We start from the raw sequence: 23259 nt of genomic DNA, 5'->3' as shown, positions 1-23259 counted from the left end.
GGTCACGATAATCTCCCCCACCTAATTTGTCGACGTCCTCGTCGACTGCTTGGCCTGAAACTCTTCAATCTTTTGCTTGAATGCCCTGAGATCATACTCTCTTTCCCAAGTGTTCTCTTCCTGATCAAAGCCTCCCCACTTGACTAGATACTCCCGTCTTTGCTTTCCACCCACCTTAACAATTCTCCCTGCTAGAATCTCGTCAACATGACGCTGTGAGGGTGGTTGTGTGCCGATTGACTCCCTGGCAGACATACTCTAATTATCGATATTGGGATCGGTGTGAAACGGCTTCAAATTGCTCACATGGAAGACAGGGTGAACTCTCATCCAAGTAGGAGGGTTAACTTTGTACGAAGCATTCCCCACCTTTGCTACTATTGAGAATGGACCCTCGTACTTACGCACCAAGCGACGATCCCTCTGGCGCAAAAATCTAAGTTGTTCTGGCATCAACTTGACTAGCACCAAATCTCCAACCTGAAAGTGTAGGTCTCGCCTGTTACGATCTGCGCATTTCTTCATACGCTTCGTTGCTTTCTCTAAGTAAGCCTTGGCAATCTCCATATTCTGCTTCCACTCCCCTACAAAATTTGAGGCACGAGGGCATCTACCTTGAGAGGTCTCATCCACAGTGTGAGGAAGTCTTGGCTGCTGACTTGTCACCAGTTCAAAAGGGCTTTTATTAGTAGACGAACTCTTTTGTGAATTAAAACATAATTGCGCCAGATCCAATAAGGGAGGCCAGTTCTTCTGATTGGCCTGAATAAAGTGCCTCAGGTACTCCTCCAAGAGTTCATTAAATCGCTCAGTCTGACCATCTGTTTGAGGGTGGTAACTCGACGAAAAGTTGAGTTGTGTCCCCAATAACTGGAACAATCCTTTCCAAAATTTCCTAATAAATCTTCCATCTCGGTCAATGACTATGCTCTGAGGAATGCCCCAATATCTCACCACATGTTTGAACACCAACTTAGCAGTCTCTTCCGTCGAACAATACTTTGATGCTGGTATAAAAGTGGCATACTTCGAGAACCTGTCCACTACCACCAAAATTGATCCAAGATCTCCTACTCGAGGCAAGCGTGATATAAAATCCAAGGAGATACTCTCCCAAGGTCGGGCGGGTACGGGTAGTGGCTCGAGTAACCCAGCAGTCCTCTGTCGATCTACCTTATCTTGTTGACAGATAAGACATGTCTTGGTGTAATCCATCACATCTTGGCGCATTTGAGGCTAATAATACCCTTGTCCCAACAAAGCAACAGTACGCCTCCAACCAGGATGCCCGACCCATGGGGTATCATGACATTCCTTCAACAACTTCTGTCGTAGATTTCCAGCTCGAGGAACAAACATTCGTAGCCCCTTTGTCATCAATAAGCCATTTTCTATCCAAAAACATTATCGAAACACCCTTTTTAACCATCTACATAAGGGCCTCCACTTGCGGATCTTACTTGGAAAAGTTCACAAGGAGCTGACGAATTTCATTGGACACTCTACTAGCGGATATAGGGGCCACACATCGGAGTGCTGCCAAATCTGCCCTGCGACTCAAAGCGTCAGCAACCTGATTCTTTTTCCCCGCCTTATGCTCAAAGTTGAAGTCAAACTCGGCCAGAAACTCTTGCCATCTAGCTTGCTTTGCTGTTAGTTTCGGTTGTGTAAGGAAGTGGCTAACTGCTGTATTATCGGTCTTTACCACAAATTTGGAACCCAAAAAATAATGCCTCCAAATTCTCAAGCAATGAATTACTGCGAGAAGTTCTTTCTCTGGAGCCGTATATCTCGCTTCAGTTTCATTTAGCTTCCTACTCTCAAACGCCACGAGATGTTTGTCCTGTAAGAGTACGCCTCCAATTGCATAGTCGGATGCGTCTGTCTCTACTTCTAGAGGTTTTTCCAGGTCTGGCAAGGTAAGCACTGGTTCACTGATTACAACCTTCTTTAAATCGTCAAAGGCCTCTTGACAGTCCTTGGACCAAACCCACTCGCAGCCTTTCTTTAGCAAATCGGTGAGTAACTTTACTCTACGAGAATAACCTTCTACGAATCGTCTATAATAATTGGCCAAACCAAGGAAAGATCTAAGCTCACTAACATTTTGTGGGGTCGGCCACTCCTGGATAGCCTTCACATTCTCTTTATCCATACGAATGCACCCTCGTTCAATGATGTGGCCCAAAAATTGGACTTGCGTTTGGACGAAAGCACATTTCTCCTTCTTCACAAACAACCGATTTTCCCGTAATCTCGTCAGCACCAACCGAAGATGCTCCAAGTGCTCTTCTATAGAATTGCTAAAAATCATTATATCGTCCAAGTAGATGACTACGAATTTATCAAGATAGTCATGGAACACCTGGTTCATCAAAGTGCAGAAAGTAGCGGGAGAATTGGTTAGTCCAAAAGGCATAACAAGAATTCAAATGCTCCATACCGAGTTACACATGTCGTCTTTGGCTCATCCACTTCGGCCACTCTCACTTGATGGTATCCCGACCTGAGATCCAACTTCGTGAAATACTTAGCATTACTCAGCTGGTCGAACAAATCGGCAATCAACGGAATGAGATATTTATTCCTGACAGTCACTTTGTTTAATGCTCTATAATCAACACATAATCTCAAACTCCCATAATGTTTTCTCTGGAATAACACAGGTGCCCCGAAAGGTGACTTCGAGGGTCGAATAAATCCTGCTTGGAGCAACTCATCCAATTGTTTCCTCAACTCTGCAAACTCCGGATGACTCATCCGATATGGGCATTTCGCAGGAGGTTTTACTCCCGGAATTAATTCAATCTCATGGTCCACCAACCGTCTAGGGGGCAACTCTTTCGGCAATTCACCCGGCATTACATCCTCAAAGTCTCTCAGCACTTCTTGAACATTCCTGGGCACCATGCCAAGATTGTCATCCTCTTTGGAAATTGGAAAGACTAAGAAGGAGGGCTCCCCCTTTTTCACCCCTCTCTTAAATTGGATAGCGGACAATATCTTCTTCCCAGGACGAGGGAGAATCGTAGCTGGTACCACACATGGCTGCTCCCCCATGAACATTAAACAACTTGATGCCGGAACAAGAATCATCTGGGATGCCATCATAAAATCGAGCCCTAATACCACGTCAAAATCATCCATATGGGAAACAGTGAAATCTACACTTCCTTCCCAAGACCCAAGCTTGAACTGACCCTCTTCACACCTCCACATATCATTGAAGCGTCAGAGTTAACTGCTTTCATTTGTCCCACCTCCTTGGTGACAATCAACTTACATCTCTCCGCTTCCTTAGGAGAGATAAACGCATCTGTGGCCCCTGTGTCGACTAGAGCTTTAGAGGTTTTCCCATTTACTGAGATGTACACATACATCAATCCCCTCTCTGGTTCTTTCCTCAAGTTACTCAACTGAGACTGTAATGCAGTTATGAATCGGATGGAGCCCATTCTAGCCGTCTCAGGCTCAGTATCTCCCATCGGAGCGTTCACTCTTTCTCCGTCCTTTGTTGTTGCAACCATGGCATTAAAAGCACTTCGTTTTGGACACTCTGCAACCCGATGAGGTCCATTGCAAAGAAAACACCTTAACGAGGGTCTATTCCCTCCATTGCTCGATCCAGGACCAGTAGGGACTTTATTTTGAGCTGGGTCCCTTCCAGGGACTCTTCTATTTGCTCCCCAACTCGATGTCTTCTCCCCTCGAGCCAACTTGTTCCCACTAACCTGTTGGGTGTTAGCTCCACTCACAGAAGGCGTCTTGCGCTTTCCAGGATGATCGTTATAATCATTAAGGCACTCGACAGCAGCTATCGCTACTGTCAAATCTTGAACCTTCTGTCTCTGCAACTCGAGTCTAGCCCATGGCTTGAGCCCTTCAAGAAAATGAAACAACTTATCTCTTTCTGACATATCCTTTATATCCAACATCAAGGTTGAGAACTCTCTCACATACTCCCGTATAGTCCCAGTGTGGGATAATTCCCTTAGCTTCTTATGAGCGTTGTAATCAACATTCTCGGGGAGGAAGGAGGTCTTCAACTCATTCTTTAACGCATCCCAAGTCGTAATGGAGCACACTCCATCTTTGAACTTGGACCGCCATTATAACTTGGCGTCACCACCTAGATACATCGAAGCCATTGCCACCTTATCTTCCTCAGACTCCGTGCGCATAGCTCGAAAATACTGTTCTATGTCAAATAAGAAATTCTCAAGCTCTTTAGCATCCCTCGCTCCATCAAAGCGTTGAGGATCAGGGATCTTGGCTCGTACGCCCACTCTTTCAACAGGGTTTGCGATCAAACTAGCTACCACTCCCTGAAGCACACTGACTTGAGCCTTTAGCTCACCATACCCAAGTTGTATCACGCCTATGGCATCTCTTGCCTCATTGCCCAAATCAGTCACTGTCTCGAGCAAATCTTCTTGGGTCTCCTCTACTCTCCTCATACGATCACCAGATATCATATGAGCTCTAAGGGCAGCTAGTGCGGCTTCGATCTCTTCTAGCTTCCGTCGATCAACCGAACCAGTCTCTTGCACAACTGGCTCGGTAGCTTTCTGCTCTACACCTCTGTGAGAGCTTGTCGATCCGTCATTTCGTGTGCGAACCATTCTCGGTGCATCCGACTCAGTAACTTCCTGCTCTACACCTCTGTGAGAGCTTTTTGCTCCGCCATTTCGTGTGCGAACCATTCTTTGTAACTCGCTGGCACCTCTATGCCTGCAACACAAATAAGCACAATCGTGCCTAAATTAGGAAGGAAAAGAGCACCGCTGTGCTGAATCCATAGCACCTCTGTGCTAGAATTAACGATTGAGCACCTCTGTGCTTCAATCGAGAGCTGACACCTCTGTGTAGCCAAAAGTGATTGAGCACCTCTGTGCTTCAATCGAGAACTGACACCTCTGTGCAGTTAAAAAAAATGACTGAGCACCTCTGTGCTTTAGCCGGGAGCTGACACCTCTATGTAGCTAAGATGATTGAGCACCTCTGTGCTTCAATCGAGGACTGACACCTCTGTGCAGCCAACTATGACTGAGCACCTCTGTGCTTCAATCTAAATTCTAGCACCTCTGTGCATTGGAATGATTGAGCACCTCTGTGCTACAATCTAAAATCAAGCACCTCAGTGCTTTTACTCAACAAAATGAGCACCTCCGTGCTTTTAGTAAATGAACACGCACCTCTGTGCTCTGATACCAAGTGTCACGGACTTAGCCTAGTTGGTTCGGTTGCTAATCCGTGTGGCACTCGAAAGGGACGCTTCCCAACCAATTCAGCCTTAATCTCGTAGATCTGATCAGGCATAAACAAACATCGCGTTAGATCTTTATAGCCACATGGTCCTTCGACCAATAATCCGAGCTCGTGGGGCATAGCGGATGCACACCTCAACCCCCGAACTTCTCCGAGAGAAAAATTTTTTATTAATAAAAGAAACATCGGGTTACAGAAGACTCACCCACACCACCGATTAGGCCGTAGGGGCGGCCCTCGATGGTGTTCACAAGACACGTACCTTTACCTGTGGATCAACCCAAACTCTGCCGGCTGTCCACCCCCTACATATATGCAAAAACAAAATAACAGAAATGCTACCTATAGATGTTGAAATGCTCGAACAGGGGACAGTAAGTCATACCCCTCTCCCCTATAGACGTTGAAATGCTCGAACAGGGGACAGTAAGTCATACCCCCACTCCCTACCTAAAACATTAAAATGCTTGAAAAGAGGACAAGCTTATTCTACCCTGCCACTAGGCCCTATACATGGTTGGCCTTGGCGTACCTACCCGGTTGTGGCCCCATAAAAGGGACGGTCACGATACTATGCACCCTTGAAAGGTCGTCATATGGTTTGTTATATATTCAAATAAACTTTGAGTTTTGTTGATGATATCAAATGAGTTAGGATGATTATAGTCGGTTCACTCTTTTTAGTTTGGAGGGAGAATCACAGTCAGTAAGGAATCAATCGTTGATCGGTGTTGATATTCTTTGTCTCCATGAGGAGGTAGAGAAATAAGTGAAAGTGAGGTGGTTTTATTTAGGTCGCATCCATTCTCTCAATCTTGTTTAAGAGTTTTTATAGTCACTCTTAATGGCAATGTTAGATATAGAGATATGATGACTATTCGTAGGCTAGCAGGCTAGATGAACATGGTTAGGTGACAATAAATTTAATTCTAGTGGATCACGTGAGCATAAGTCATATCAACATGATTAAAATATCTTTATATTATTTTCAGTTCCTACCAATGCTTTAGTGGACTAAGGTCTACATATTCTTATATACGTAGTAAAATCATTTGAGAGAGTGGTAGCTTAGTAGAAGACCAAGATGTGGGAGTTTGAGTGTCCAACCCATTGGAACTTGATGTTTTAGTATACAAAGTCTATCATAGATGCTCGATTGGGATCCAATACGAAATTTCCCTTATGAGAGTTTAATGTGATTTGAGCATAAATTGATTGTCAAACCACGATGCTGGTCATAGATATAGGATGAGGTAATGAAAATTTTGTGGGTAGATAATACAAAAGTATTAGTAATAAGTGAGATTAATAGTTTCTACAATGGTATCTTGAATGATAATCGATTAGGATTGTGAATAATTTTTTTATGTATATTATGGAAGTTCTTAGTTTTATATTAGATGATCTTCAGACGAATAATGAATTTTTAAATATATTTCTTGAGGAGTTTCTAGGTTTACATTTGGGTAGAGAGTTAAGAGTTTGGGATCAAAGTATAACTATCAATTTCATAAGAGAAGCAAGAGAGGTAGATGAAAGGTATGCCAGTTTCATTCATGCTTTTGCTTATAAGGGTGCATTTGGTTCACGAAATGTAAGGTTACCAGTGGGAATAAAAGATTATCAGGGAATATGATTACTGAGAATGTTGTATTTTGTGTTTGGTTGGTTTAGCAAGAATGTAAGATTACCATGTTTGGTTAAAGGAATAAAAGATTATTGGAATGTATATTTGACCAAATTATCCTTATTATATATTTGTTTTTTTAACAAGATGGAAAATATTTATATATTTTCTTTAAAAAATTTAAATTCATAAAATTTATATTTTTTTACAAAATTGAAATTATAAAAAGGTTTAATGAAAGGGTAAAATTTTATTTTACCCATGAACTTCATATAAAATTTTAATTATAGATTTTTTTTGTAAATCTAAAATATTAAAGGATAAATTTGTAATTTAACCTTCGTAGAATTTTTATTATTCAATGACAGAATAATGATATTTTTGAAAGAAACAAAATTAAGGGCATTTTAGTCCAAAACGTCGGTAATCCAACAATACCTAAGGAAAGGGAGGTAATGACATTCCCAGTAATATACCCCAAAAATCTACTATTGGTAATGTAAGATTACCGGGAATGACATTCTCGGCCAACTAAACGGGGGAATGTGGATTTCATTCCCATGGGAATCTCACATTCCCCCAACCAAACACACCCTAAGGGGGCATTTGGATTGTGGAAATCTTGTTTACTGGTAGGAATTTTCTTTTCCCGGGCTGTTATACCCACGTTTGGATGGGAAAGATTCCCACTTGAGGGTATTATCTCATTGCCAATAGTATTTTTTTTACCTTTTTACTCATTCCCACACATTACATAGGTTTTTATTTATTCCCGGGCATTTGAGCTAAAATACCCTTTCTTCTCATCTTCTCCCCGTGACCTCGCTTCTGTCCAATTTCCTTTGTTGAGAATTTTTCCTAGTAAGATTTCTCCTCCACTCATTTTCTTTTAATTTCCCAGTAATGTTACTTTGCTTTTGATTTTGATTTTGATTCTTTTCCTTTGCTTTTAATTTTTCCTTTGCTTTTGATTTTTTCCTGGTTGTCTAGTTTCAACAACTTCTCCTGAATTCAACCTCCATACTTTTGATTTAAGCTTACTGTGAGTACTAGTTCTGTCGTGAGGATCCAGAAATCACATGAAACTCTTACTTTCTCTGACTTTGCTTCATAATGTTACATTGCTTTATTCATTTTCCTGTCCACAAAGTACACAATTTTTGTGGATTTCACTTTTGGATCCATTAGTTTTGCAGTGCATAATTTGTTCACATCTACATAGATAATTCACTAGAATTAAATGAGTAATCCTGCTACTTTTAATTTTGTTCATAATAAAACAAGGATTACTTCAGATTTAGGGACAAATCCTGCTGAATGTTGAATAGAGTGAGACTAATTTTAGGTTAAAGGAAAATTTATTGAAAATAATAGTATAACCAACATAGATTGTTGATGATAAAGATTGTATGTGGTTTCTTCCTCCTTTGTCTCTGCTTTTGCCTCAAAGGTTCTTGTTGTCAAAAGCGATTCATAAAGACAGATGGAATATTGACTTGATCTTAGTATAAGGAAATAAACAAATAAAGAAACTAAGAAGATAGAAATATGCTAATAAATTGGGTTGAGAAAAGGTTTACTTCTCTTCTAGTGGTTTGACTTAGCAGTCAAACTTTAGTCTGAACTGTCAACTTGACTAGGAGACTGACTTCTTCTAGTATTTGCTTTCTTCTTTTCCATTCTGCAAAGGCTGGATAACTCTGACTCCTGCTTTTACTGCAATGGAAGCTAAACTGCGATCTCGATAGAAGCTAATCTTTTGGTTTTACTGCATCGTGTCCAATTATAGGACTCTCTGGTTCTCATTTTTCGTATATGCTCGGATCCAACAACTGACGTTTTCCTCTTAACTGCTCTGCAGTACTACCTGAAAACATGAACTTGCAAATTTAGAGCTACATGCAAGTTTCACCATCCTAGAGACAAAGCATCGATAGCTGGGAGAGTTTCCTTAAATATTTTGGGCTACCCTCTTCGCCCGGTTTGGATTTTATTTTTTCCTTTTACTCCTTAAAATACAATTTTACAATGATGCAAGATTATGTCAATATCCATGTCATTCTGGTTTCAATTTTGTCTCTTTTTCATTTTAAACGAAAAAAATACAATTTTCTAATTGGATTAATTGAAAAAAAACCCGGAAATTAATGGCATCTAGATTAGAACCAATATGAAAAATGCACATATATAGACAAGGAGGATAAATTAAAATCTTTATCACTTGCTATTACTCAAAGAGAGGCTTTCCTCTTTTCAGTTTTGAGTTACGAAATTGGTTTCAACTTTAAATATGGATTGTTATGTAAGTTTGGACCATTTTAGCCTAAAAAAATTGTTTGGTTGTTATGTAAGTTTGGACCTTGTTGGCAAGCTGTATTTCTTCAATGATACATATAGTTTTTTGTGTGGTAATTGGTGATTCATAGTCTTAGTGTAACTTGCTTTCCTTTTCCTTTTCCTTCTCCTTCATACAGGACGAGACTGAGTGTGCTTATTATCTAAGAACTGGACAATGCAAGTTTGGGAGCACTTGTAAATTGCACCATCCTCAACCAACTAATATGATGGTTTCATTGAGTGGCTCTCTTATTTATCAAACTATCCCTTCTCCAGCCACTCCTGGTCAACAGTCATATCCAGGAGGAATTACAAATTGGTCAATAGCATCTTTCATTCCTAGCCCCTGTTGGCAAGGTCCATCAAGTTATGCACCCTTGATTTTACCCCAAGGGATGGTATTTGTTCCAGGCTGGAATGCTTATAGTGTAAGCTTTTTCTTAGCTTATTACTAATGCTTTGTTCATTAAGCATGCTCATTTAGTGTTTTCATGTGTTTGGACAACATTAGAGGTGACAAGTGAGGCAACTCATGAGAATTGTAATTGTCAGTATGTGCTTTAAAATTTTCAAGGAAAAAGTATAACCCTTCTTATCATGCTTATTAGTAGGTTTTATGGTTTAAAATAAAAAGGCATGTCAAACTCTGGGTAACACCTACCCACGTGAATTGGATTGGATTTTTTTTGATAAGAAGTGGAGGCCTCGTTTTTGAATTGGATTGAAATTTAACTCTTAATGATATTCTGGTTGCTCCATTTTTTGGTCTTAGTAAATAAACATGATGTGCAGATGTTTCTTTAAAATTATGTTCATGATTGTTGAATTAACTTTACAGTTCAGAAACGACAGCAAAATTGAATCAAAAAGTTTGTAGCTTAAGTTGATTAACTGCTGTTCCGACCAGAAGCACTAGTCTATCTCCTTTTGAATACATTCAATTGTATGCCATAAACGTGGTCACACATGTTTTCATTGAAAAATGTTTATTGGTCTGAGAAAAAGTAAACATGAACTGCAACTGCTTCTTTGTATTTCTAATTGTTGAATTAATCGATAAGTTTGAAGTGAGCGTGAAATTATTTAACTTATTTGATAGCTGATTCTTTATTCAAAAACAAAACAAAACAAAAGTAATTCCCTTCTTTTAGGAAGTTAAATAAATTTATTTTAACAAACCAAGAATCAAGTGAACAAAAACTCATATCTTCATGTGGGATTAGGATTATGAACTTCCATTACACTGTATTTGTCATCTTGTTCAACCGAATAAATTCATGTGAATACCATCCAAGAAGATTTTAATGAATTAGCTAGCTATATTTTGTAATGTGGTTCTCGTTATAATAAAATAAAAACTGATAATCATAATTCCTCAAAATAAAGATACAGAGTTTGAATTTTAATTTACATTTGTATTCTTACTCAAGTATTATCTCATTTGTTACATAACAAAAACTCATTTTAATATATTTTTACATAAATTATGTAAAATTTAATATTAATTAAAATTAAAATAATACATGATATATTTAAATACTCAAGTAATATATTATCAAAAAAATAGATTTTTTATATAAATATTTAGAATTTCACTTCTTAAAAAAATAAATATAGAACAAAGACAATTTGATAAAATATACATTCCAGTAATCTGTTATTCCTTCAACCAAACACTGTAATCTTACATTCCTGCCAAATTAACAAAACACAGTAATGTAACATTCCCAGTAATCCTATTCTCTGGTAATCTTTTATTCTCACTGGTAATCTTACATTCTGTGAACCAAACGCACCCTAAGGGGGTTTTGGCAGAATTAGGTTCGAATCCCATAGCCCTTTTTGTGGTGAAAAAGACTGAAAAACCGAGATATAAAATGCCCGCATTAAGATTTAAAACTTGTCGTCGACTTTCAAGAAATGTTCGGAACATAGAACTTACAATAATACAAGGCCTCATTCTCCGAAGATTGAGGAACAAGAGGAGATACATTAAGAAAAAGATTGTTACGAGAAAAAATCGTAACAGTTACATCCAATCACAAACTACACGAAAGTTGCCCCTATTGCATGGGGATTTACGCTCAGGTTCTATTCTAGCAGCTACTATTCCTTATCATATGGCATCAGTGGAGTTGGAGGAATTAAATACTCGGTTGCATGAGTTACTTGATTAGGGCTTCACCTGTCCTAATATATCGCCTTTGGGAGTGTAATTATTGTTCTTTAAAAAGAAAAGTGGGTCAATGAGATGATGAACTACGACAACTTAACGAAGGAACTATAAAGAACACATACTCGCTTTGAGGATCGATGATTTGTTTGATCAATTGAGGGGTACTCTAAGATCAACTTGAGATCTATATACTATAATTTTAAACTTAAAGAAGATATATTTTAAAGACAACATTCTAAATTATATAACCATTATGATTTTTTGTAATATAGTTTGGGCTCACAAATGCACTCACATCATTTATAGATTTGATAAATTAAATATTTCAATCTTATTTAGATCCATTTGTAGTAGATTTTATATACGAAGTCTTAATATTTGGAGGACAATCATGATTATTATCTTTGTATCGTGATTCGGATGCTTCGAGAGGACAATTGTTTAGCAAGTTCAGTAAGTATAAGTTTGATTATTAGAGGTTGTATTTTTAGGCAATATAATAATTTAGAATGATATTCGAGTAGATTCATAAAAAATTCAAGCAATGATAGAATTGAAAATCACTGCGAAATATTTTGAAGGTTTATATTTTCTTAAACATACCGGTTATTACCAATATTCATCAAAAGGTTCTATAAGATTGCTTTCCTTGCGAGTAAGTTTCTTGAATTTATGAAATATTCAAGTAGAATATTTCATGTAGTCTATAAAAGTATATGACAATTATATTTACTTTTAATACTTTATTAATAATATTGATAATGTAGTTAACGTCCTCCACATTAATAATTTATTGATAACGTATTTAACATGTTCCACATATTCTCGTAATTAAAAGTGTGTTTCGACCAAGCAATAACTTCTTCTCGTCCATGGGCTTGTCGAGCATTTTCTCAACGATATTTGAAGCTACCAATGACGGCCTGACACGCATACTAAAGCTAAAGGGTCTTGGCTTATGAACTCTTGTCCAGCTCTGCACGTGTATCTCCTGCTTCAAAAGCCAACAAAAATTAGAATGGACGTACAAGGTTACGACGTGGATCAAATCCTCAGGTTATTTTATTTAATCATTGATAATATATGTATTCTATAGATATAATTATATAAATTTAAAATCTTTACATAAATAATATTTTTTTTAACTATGAAACTATTTAATTGGTTCAAAGTGAATATAAAAAACTTTATATGCTAATATATTCTCCGTTTCCATTTCAAAAGTTAAACTCTGGACCGAATGATACCATATGGTTACAACTGAAATAAAAGAAACCATTACTTTTCTATGGATGAATATATATACTATTCCTCCCCACTTTTTACTTTTTTTTTTTATTCCATTTCTTATTTACCGGTTAATTATATTCATTTTCGTTCTAGTGGTCCAGATTAATATATTCCATCTAAAGGTTGCAATTGGTTTAAGATCTTATATAATATTAAATCACTTAACCTTGGAATTTTTGTATTAACCACTCATCTGATTTATCTTCTGCCTCAAAATCTCATTGGAACCAATTTGGAGCGTTAGGAGTCATGGCTTCCAAATGCATCATCTTCCATCCCCACCTCTCTCTTCACTCTGCAACTCCTCAATATCCAAAACTCCCGCGCCTTTCTACCACTTCTCTATGCAAATTTAATACCACCCACAATCAAATTCATCATTCAAATTTAACTCCCAGGGCATCATCATCTTCTGGTCGGTTCAGTGTTGGAAAAAGGCTCCACGAGTTTGATCCTCATCCAAAACTCACCAATGATGATCTCTTGCCAACAATACCGAGTCAAAGGAATTACCACTGGTGGAGACTGGCAAGTCATTGGATTGGTATTGTCGTTGGTGTTCCAGCGTACTACATGGCCGGTAGTCTTGTCGATCTCGGGATGGCTTGGTGGCAAGGGATTGCCACTGTTGTTGCTGCCAACGTGATCCTGTTAGTCCCATTAGTCCTCACGGGTCACCCTGGCACCAAATACGGAATCTCTTTCCCTGTCTTGGCGAGATCGTCTTTCGGCATCCGTGGTGCCCATGTTCCTACTTCGCTTACTGCTTTGGTCGGTTGTGGCTGGTACGGGATTGAGAGTTGGATAGGAGGTGAGGCAATCCACCTTTTTCTCCCAAACTCCATTAAACAATCTTGCTTCTCCCACGTCTTACCATGGCTCGGCACTTCCCCTCTTGAATTCGCTTGTTTTGTGGCCTTCTCGTTGGCCCAGTTGGTCGTAGTTTGGAAGGGGATGGAAGGAATTAAAGTCTTCCAAAAGTACGCTGCACCAATTCTGATGATACTCACATCATTTCTTCTTGTTTGGGCTTATGTCAAGGCTGCTGGTTTAGGCCACATGCTAACCATATCCTCTAGGCTATCCACCACTGAGTTTTGGTCACTATTTTTCCCTTCACTCACAGCAAATATAAGCTTTTGGTCTACTATAGCACTTAACATCCCTGATTTCACTCGGTTTGCCAAGACTCAGAGGGATCAAATCATCGGTCAAGCCGGCCTTCCGATCTTCATGGGGGCATTTACATTTGTCGGTCTAGCAGTAACATCTTCTACTCAAGTAATCTTCGGCCATGTTATCTCTAATCCAATTCAGCTTCTTGGTCGAATCGGGGGGTTCACGACAATGGTACTAGCCATCGTTGGAATAAGCCTAGCCACCATGACGACCAACATTTCAGCCAATGTTGTTGCACCAGCAATGCATTGGTCAATCTAAGCCCTTCCAACTTCACATTCAGGAGGGGTGCTGTTTTCACCGCATTGCTTTGCATTGCTTTTCAGCCTTGGAGACTGCTGAAATCTAGTGAGAGCTTTATATACACATGGCTAGTCGGGTACTCGGCTTTGCTGGGTCCCATCGGCGGTATAGTATTAGCAGATTATTATCTTATTCGAAGAACCAAATTAATTCTGGAGGACTTGTATTCTATAAGTCCCGGTGGGGCATATTACTATTGTGGAGGCTTCAATTTGGCAGCACTGGTAGCTCTGGTGATCGGGATAGCACCGGTAATCCCAGGGTTGTTGCAAAAGGTGGGGATTCTATCATCGGTTTCAGATGCTTTTGTTGTGATTTACAACAATGCTTGGTTTTTCAGCTTCTTCTCTGCAGGTCTAGTCTATTGGGTTTTGGCAAGTTTGAGAAGAAAACAAAACAAACCTTTTCCCTTTGAACCCCACTTGGCACCCGCAACTTAAGCTCAAAACTGCACGAACCAAGCGAGTTCAGAGTTAAGAAATTATTGTTATTTCTTGAGGTTCAAGGTTCGAGTATCGAAATGTCAAGATTGTAAGCATTTAATGTTAAATGATTGAGAATTATTTTTGAACTGATACAACCTTGTACTTACCCAAATTAATAATAATAATAAAAACTAAGTTCAAAACTAATTTACATTTGCAGTATTTTTTTTTTGACTTCATTCCTTCTGCATATTTGAACAAACTCTAGAGCTCATTATTATGCAGCTGTAAGGAATTGCCAAGCTGGAATCTCTAGTGTCTAGCTATTCTTTGAATAAAATCTGGACTGGGTTTGGTTTATATAAAAGAGGTTGTAGTATTGGATAAAGGAAGGGGTGTATTTCAAGTATTATTTTATGAACTGATTGAATTTTTTAATATAAATACACACAGCTAGTTTTATTAAAAAAATTAAAAATATTCAAAATTATAATAAAAGTTTTCGATCATAATTATATATTAATATAATTAGACATATTCATATAATCATTAATAAAAAATCTAGTCATTTGACATCATAAAAGACCATACAAAAGAAAGGATAAATACCCGTTCAAAACTTGAACAAATGATACATACAAACATTTCTGATTGAACATATATAACTAATCGGTAAACGAACCACAATAGATTATCAAACTACTAAAGGACCACTGATAATCGCAAATCACAGTCGAGTGTCACAAGAAAACTATATTTGAACGCGAACTATGTATCTAATCGAATCTGAATCTATTTCCATAGTCCAAAACAGAGAAGATTAATATGATATCAAATAAGTGTCTCTTGATCAGTCGATGTGACGTCAAATCCAACCATGAGAAAATTTACAAATAAACAACCAAACAACCGATATAGAAGACCGAAAAAGTGTCAAAAGCCAGATGAAAACATACTATAAAATTAAAGAAAAATATGTCATAAAAACAAAATTATTAGAAACTAAAAAGTGTAACAATGCAATATAAAAAATAAAAGAAAAGTTAAGAATACAAGAGGTCAACGACCAACACAAAAAATAGTATCACCGCATGTCAGACAAAGATAAAAAAAATCCAAAGTAAGTGACGTCTAAGGGGATAAACTATAAAATTTATACAATAAATACAAGTAATTATTAATTATAATTTTTTATTAATCTCGAGTAAGTACATAACAATATATGTTTATAGTATTCATTATGATTAATGGTACTCGAACTCGGGGCTTCAAAATATAACAACAATTCATTTATCACTGAAGTCACTTGATATATGTTTAACTATATATTTTAAATGAATGCTATTTTAATTAAATGTACAATGTGGTTTATTAATTTAGTGTAATTATAGATACGAAAATTTGATTTTAGTTCATTTCACATTTAATTTTCGATATCATTCAATTATATATATATATATTAATCTCATATTAGATAAATATAATTGTTTATACTTACAATATGTAAACATAAAATAATATTATATCAATAATATTATTAACAACTTATGAAAATTAAATAAATCAAAATCTCCTATATGTTGGTTTTTGGCAAAGTCCCACATTGGTTGTGTATAAGGAGGAGAAATTCTTTTGTTATAAATAAAGCCATCCTCCTCCTTAGTTAATCATCCCACAAATATAAGCCTTCTTCTATTTTAAAGGCTATTTGTATTATTTCTCTCTTTGTAATATTTCCTCTATTAGTGAAATATTTTGATGTTCTCTTTTATGTCTATTTAATAGATATTGTCGGGTATAGTTGTTGTCAATTATTGTCCTATTAAAATTACTTGTCTTGGTAGTTCTGTCTAAGGAAAGTGGATTTTAAGAGGGACCATTATGACCCCTCCTCTTTCCTGGGAATCTACCTTGGGGTGATTTTTAGTACAATCGTTTTCACACTAGTCACCTAGATAATAGTTTTCAAGGTGAATTGTTATTGGTGGAAATTAACCCGAATTCCACAACAATTGGTATCAACGCTCTTGGTTTATTTTAGTATGCTCTGTGGTTGCGGCTTAAACTGGTCTTCCACATCAGAAAAATATCCTTGGGATAATTGACATTCCGCATTGACAGCTATTAAATAGAATTTGTAGCAGAAATGACAGGCATTTCTTCATCTTCAATTTTGGCAAGAAATGCTGTGACAAATGTTAGATTTGCAGTGGAGATTTTTGATGGCACCGGTCATTTCGGCATGTGGCAAAGCGAGGTTCTAGATGCCCTATTTCAGCAGGGTCTAGACATTGCTATTGAAGGAGAGAAACCAGATGATGTTGAGGAGAAAGAATAGAAGAGGATCAATAGAATGGCATGTGGTACTATTCGATCGTGTCTTTCTAGAGAGCAGAAGTATGCATTTTCTAAGGAAACTTCTGCAAGTAAATTGTGGAAGGCACTGGAGGAGAAATTTTTAAAGAAAAGCGGTCAGAACAAACTCTACATGAAAAAGAGATTGTTCCGCTTCAACTATGTACCAGGTACCACTATGAATGATCACATTACTAGCTTTAATCAGCTGGTGACTGATCTGATGAATATGGACGTGACTTTTGAAGACGAAGATCTGGATCTGATGTTGATGGGATCACTTCCTGATGAGTTTGAGTATCTTGAAACTACTCTACTTCATGGGAAGGTTGATGTGTCTCTCAGTGAAGTAACTGCTGCCTTGTATAGTTATGAATTGAGAAAGAAAGACAAACAAGAAAACACAAGTGTCGAAGCAGAAGCTCTTGTTATTAGAGGTTGTTCGAAGAGTCAGAATAAAGGAAGCAGAGGGAGATCGAAGTCAAAGTCCAGATTGAGCAAAGATGAATGTGCCTTTTGTCGAGAAAAAGGGCACTGGAAGAAAGAATGTCCCAGGCTAAAGAATAAAGGCAAACCTGAAAGGGGGAAGGCTGTCTCAGAATCAAATGTGGTCAAGTATGATGATGGAGATTCAGATTTCGCATTCGCTGCTACGCCATCAACCAGCTGTTCCAGTTCATGGTTGTTAGATTCAGCTTGTAGCCACCATATGACCCCCAATAGAGAATGGTTCTTTGATTTTAAAGAACTAAAAGGTGGAATTGTCTACACAGCAAATAATTCCCCTCTTGACACACTTGGGATTGGTTCAATTCGCTTGAGGAATCAGGATGGATCAATCAGAACCTTAACAGGTGTCCATTATGTACTAGATTTAATGAGAAATCTCATCTCTGTGGGAACCTTAGAGTCAAAAGGTTTAGAAGTGAGGGCAAAAGATGGATTATGAGGATTATCTCTGGTGCACTGGTGATAATGAAGGGAATCCGACAAAGAAACAATGTGTATTACTTTATGGGTAGTACAATTATTGGGACAGCAGCAGTGGCAGCTTCTACTGATGAACAGGAGTCAGAAGCAACCAGGTTATGGCATATGCGTTTGGGGCATGTTGGTGAAAAATCCTTGAAATTACTGATAGATCAAGGATTATTGAAGGGTGCTCGGGCTTGCAAATTAGCTTTTTGTGAGCATTGTATCAAAGGGAAGAAGACGAGGGTGAAATTTGGAACATCAATCCATGATACTAAAGGTATTTTGGATTATGTTCATTCAGATGTATGGGGCCTTCCAAGACAACTTCATTGGGAGGAACACACTATTATGTCACCTTTGTTGATGATTTTTCCCGGAGTTTGGGTGTATCCAATGAAGACAAAGGATGAGGTGCTAGGATTTTTCCTTAAATGGAAAAAGATGATGGAGACTCAAACAGGCAGAAAAATCAAACGTCTCCGTACAGACAATGGTGGAGAGTACAAAAATGATCCATTTCTGAAAGTATGTGAAGAGGAAGGTATTGTTAGGCACTTCACTGTCAGAGGTACACCACAACAGAATGGGTGGCAGAGCGTATGAACCGGACATTAGTGGAGAAGGTTCGGTGTATGTTGTCTAATGCTGGGTTAGGCAAAGAATTTTGGGCTGAGGCTTTGGTCTATGCTTGTCACCTTGTCAACCGCTTACCATCGACTGCTATTGGTGGTAAAACACCATTAGAGAAATGGTTTGGAGTACCTGCTACAGATTATGATTCCTTACATGTGTTTGGTTCCACTGCATACTACCATGTTAAGGAGTCAAAGTTGGATCCAAGAGCAAAGAAGGCGATCTTTATGGGGATCACCTCTGGTGTGAAAGGCTATCGTCTTTGGTGTCCAGAAACAAAGAAAATAATCTTCAGCAGGGATGTTACCTTTGATGAATCTACCATGTTGAGAAGGTGACTTCATAAAAATTGGAGCAGACAGATGGAACTCCCAAACAGGTGGAGTTTGAAGGAAGAAAATTTGTCCCAACCAGTAAAGAAACTGATGTTGAATCTCCTATGGTAGAAGAAGATTCAGATGAAGAAGAGGTTCAGACCCAAGAACCTCCACAGCAACATGAATCAATTGCACTCAGAAAAGGAAAGAGGACCATTAGTCAACCTGCTCGTTATGCTGATATGGTCTCTTTTGCATCACCAATTGCAATTGATGACGCTCCTGCCACTTTTAATGAAGCAGTTCAAAGTTCAGAACATAAAAAGTAGAGGATCGACATGAATGAAGAAATGCAATCCCTTCAAAAAATCAGACGTGGAAACTAGCTAGTCTTCCGAAGGGAAAGAAGGCAATTGGGTGCAAGTGGGTATATGCAAAGAAAGATGGATTTCCTGACAAGAATAACATCCGCTACAAAGCAAGATTGGTGGCTAAGGCTACGCTCAACGGAGGGAGTTGATTATAATGAAGTATTTTCTCCAGTTGTAAAACATTCCTCCATCAGAATTTTGTTGGCTTTGGTAGCGCAGTTGGATTTGGAACTAGTTCAGATGGATGTAAAAACTGCATTTTTACATGGAGACTTGGATGAGGAAATCTACATGACTCAGCCAGATGGATTCAAAGTTGCTGAAAAAGAAGAGATGGTGTGCAAATTAGAAAAATCGCTGTACGGATTGAAGCAATCTCCAAGGCAGTGGTACAAGCGATTTGACAAGTTTATGATAGGGCAGAAGTACACAAGAAGCAAATATGATCATTGTGTGTATTTACGCGAGCTAGAAGACGGATCCTATATATATCTTCTTCTTTATGTTGATGATATGTTGATAGCTTCCAGGAGTCAGACAGAAATTGCGAAACTAAAGACTCAATTGAACAGGGAGTTTGAGATGAAGGATCTTGGTGAAGCGAAGAAGATTCTAGGCATGGAGATATCAAGGGATAAGAAATTGGGGAGGCTTTGTTTGTCTCAGAAAGAATATCTGAGGAAGGTACTAAAACGTTTTGGCATAAATGAGATGTCAAAACCAGTTAGTACACCTCTTGCTCCTCATTTCAAGCTCGGTGCATCTATGTCACCTAAGGATGATGCAGAACGGGAATACATGTCAAAGGTTCCGTATGCAAGTGATGTTGGTAGCTTGATGTATGCAATGGTGTGTACGAGACCCGATATTTCACAGGCAATTGGGGTTGTGAGCAGGTATATGCATGATCCTGGAAAGGAGCATTGGCAAGCTGTGAAATGGATTATGCGGTATATTCTGAACACCGTAGATGTTGGTTTGGTCTTTCAGCAGGACAACAAGATGGTCAGTGTGTATTTGGGTATTGTGATTCAGACTATACAGGTGATTTGGACAAGCGTCGATCAACTACTGGTTATGTGTTTACATTTGCAAAGGCACCAGTCAGTTGGAAGTCCACCTTACATTCAACATTGGCTTTGTCTACTACAGAGGCAGAGTATATGGCAGTTACAGAGGCTGTGAAGGAGGCAATTTGGCTTCAAGGGTTGCTTGGTGAATTGGGAATGGAACAAAAGCACATCAAAGTGCACTGTGACAGTTAGAGTGCTATTCATTTAGCAAAGAACCAGGTTTACCATGCAAGGACGAAGCACATCGATGTTCGATATCACTTTGTACGAGAGATTCTAGAAGAAGGTGGAGTCATAATCCAGAAGATTCGGACCACTGAGAATCCTGTTGATATGTTGACAAAAGTGGTAACTGTGGTCAAGTTTAAACATTGTTTAGACTTGGTCAATATTGTTACAAATTAAAAGATTGTTTTTAGATGTGTGTGGAATTTGCCAAGGTGGAGATTTGTTGGTTTTTGGCAAAGTCCCACATTGGTTGTGTATAAGGAGGAGGGGAAATTCTTTTGTTATAAATAAAGCCATCCTCCTCCGTAGTTAATCATCCCACAAATATAAGCCTTCTTCTATTTTAAAGGCTATTTGTATTATTTCTCTCTTTGTAATATTTCCTCTATTAGTGAAATATTTTGGTGTTCTCTTTTATGTCTATTTAATAGCTATTGTCGGGTATAGTTGTTGTCAATTATTGTCCTATTAAAATTACTTGTCTTGGTAGTTCTGTCTAAGGAAAGTGGGTTTTAAGAGGGACCATTGTGACCCCTCCTCTTTCCTGGGAATCTACCTTGGGATGATTTTTAGTACAATCGTTTTCACACTAGTCATCTAGATAATAGTTTTCAAGGTGAATTGTTATTGGTGGAAATTAACCCGAATTCCACAACACTATAAACATTTTAAAATTTATACACTGTTCTAAATACTAAATTAAGATGTAATTTTAATATTTTGAGCAACCTGAAAAGTCTTACTTCAAAGTTGATTTTTATCAACACGTGTCAGATGTTTAAAGGGCGAAAGTATGAAATTCAGTACACCAGAGTGTTCCTATGCAAGGGAATAAAGACAATAAAATTAACAAGAATGCTTCACAACAATAGCCGGCAAGCTGTTACCAATTTCCTTTAGTTTGGTAATTCAATAATTTGTAATGTTTTTGCCACGTTATCTCTGAAAATTTCCCAGATTATATCGGGGGAAAAGATGGATTTTATGTTCTCGGACTTTAAACTTGTTCAGGTGTCGTCGTCGTCGTCATCTTCTTGTTCTTCGTTTATGTTTCAGTTTTACAAATATTGGGTGTGTCTGTGTTTTCATAGGTACCAAAAGGATGAGACATGTTGTTTATGTCGATGATCTCAATGGAGAATTGGAAAACCATGACAAAGACAAGCAAAGCGGTAGTTCGAAATGGGAGTTGTCAATGGACAAAGACTTTGTCAGAATCTATTCGGGTTTCAAAAACAGAGATGGAAGATTGTCTCTTCAAACTTCTTGTTGCAGCGGCAACTTTGTTTATGAAATGTAGTTTAGAGTTGCATGTGTTGAAGTGTACATATATATATATATATATATGAAGAACAATCCTTGTTCTGTATATTGTTCTTGGAAACTTGATCGCAACATGTTCGATTCAATTAAGGTGAGAAATTAGATGAATGCTGAATTGTAGAGATCAGCGAGATCCAGCATTCTTGGAGAGGCGACAGTGAATATGACAGGCTATATGGTTTTATTACCATTGAATAAATGCAACCATGGGACAGTTTTGCAGGTGACCAATGCATAAACCTGGTTAAATGACATTCATTGAATTGGATTGGGTTTAGCCCCAGTAATTCATTCATTATATTTTAACATGTTATAGCTTGCAAATTATGGCCAACAGTTGCATTGAAAATCATATGCTGGAATTTACATCAAAGGTGTGTTCTGATGGTTTCTGTTTTAGTTGAGAATGTGAAATGCGACGGACTATGAAAAGAAGTTAAGCATCTGAAAACTTTGTTGGAGAAATCAATGGCGACACAAACAACTTTTCAGGACGATAGAGTAACCTTTTTACAGAAGGAACTGAAAATGAAATTAAGTTCCCAAAAGAGTCTAATAATTACAATTTAAAAGAAGAGATAACATTTCAGGATGATGGAGTTAGAAACTGTTTGCAATGAGTTTACTGATGAAAATCTAAAGTAATGCAATTAAAAAAGATAACATTGTTGATTTAAGATAATTATGAGATAATATTGTTGATTTTAAATTTTAAAAGAATTTAACTAATGAAATCATAATTTTATCTTTAACAAAATCTCATAAGAATCTGGAATTATAGAAAAAAATAAATTATGTAACTGTAATTATCAATTCAAAATCAAATAAAATAAATTTATCCCTTTATCCATTTGATAAAAATATTTCAAATATGCTAAAGATAAATATTTAATAAAAATATACATTAAATGTGAAAAATAATACATGGATGGATAAAAAATATAAAAATAATATTCAGTATTCTTTCTAAAAATATATTTCAAGAATATTTAATTTGATCGATAACAAACTTTTTTTCTTTCTCTCCAACAAATATTTTGTATCATTAGAGAATAAGAATTCAAAAAGTTATAAAGTTAATTGATTATCTCATCTGTTATTATTTTATGATGATATTAAATCGGTTAAGATATATTATGTTGACAAAATCTTCATTAAAATAATTAATTGTTTACTTAGACTGAAATCTACATAATTATTAATAAAACCTAAGATAATTGCTATAAGCAAAATCTTGAATAATTAAGATAATAGATTTTCGAATTCATATTTGATTTTAAATTCTTAAGAGCCATATTTGTTAAGAATTACAAAAGAATGGTTTGTTTTAAAAGTTTAAAATTTATGAAAAATATAAACAGTTAAGATAAACACAAATA

The 23259-nt window shown here is 37.3% G+C and overlaps 1 long non-coding RNA gene and 1 pseudogene across 1 annotated transcript; both read left to right on the top strand.

Moving 5' to 3' along the window:
• Positions 1-8760: 8760 nt before the first annotated feature.
• LOC120146541 lies at positions 8761-9478 on the top strand. Its single transcript, XR_005518233.1, has 2 exons — positions 8761-8876; positions 9370-9478. It is a non-coding gene; the product is annotated as an uncharacterized LOC120146541 (long non-coding RNA).
• A 3388-nt stretch (positions 9479-12866) lies between these two features.
• Positions 12867-14647, top strand: LOC120146538 (annotated as a pseudogene).
• Positions 14648-23259: the final 8612 nt, after the last annotated feature.

This window comes from Hibiscus syriacus, unplaced genomic scaffold (assembly GCF_006381635.1).
Source record: "Hibiscus syriacus cultivar Baekdansim isolate YM2019G1 unplaced genomic scaffold, ASM638163v2 tig00110929_pilon, whole genome shotgun sequence".
Classification (NCBI taxonomy): domain Eukaryota; kingdom Viridiplantae; phylum Streptophyta; class Magnoliopsida; order Malvales; family Malvaceae; genus Hibiscus; species Hibiscus syriacus.
This window is presented reverse-complemented; position numbering and strand designations above follow the sequence as displayed.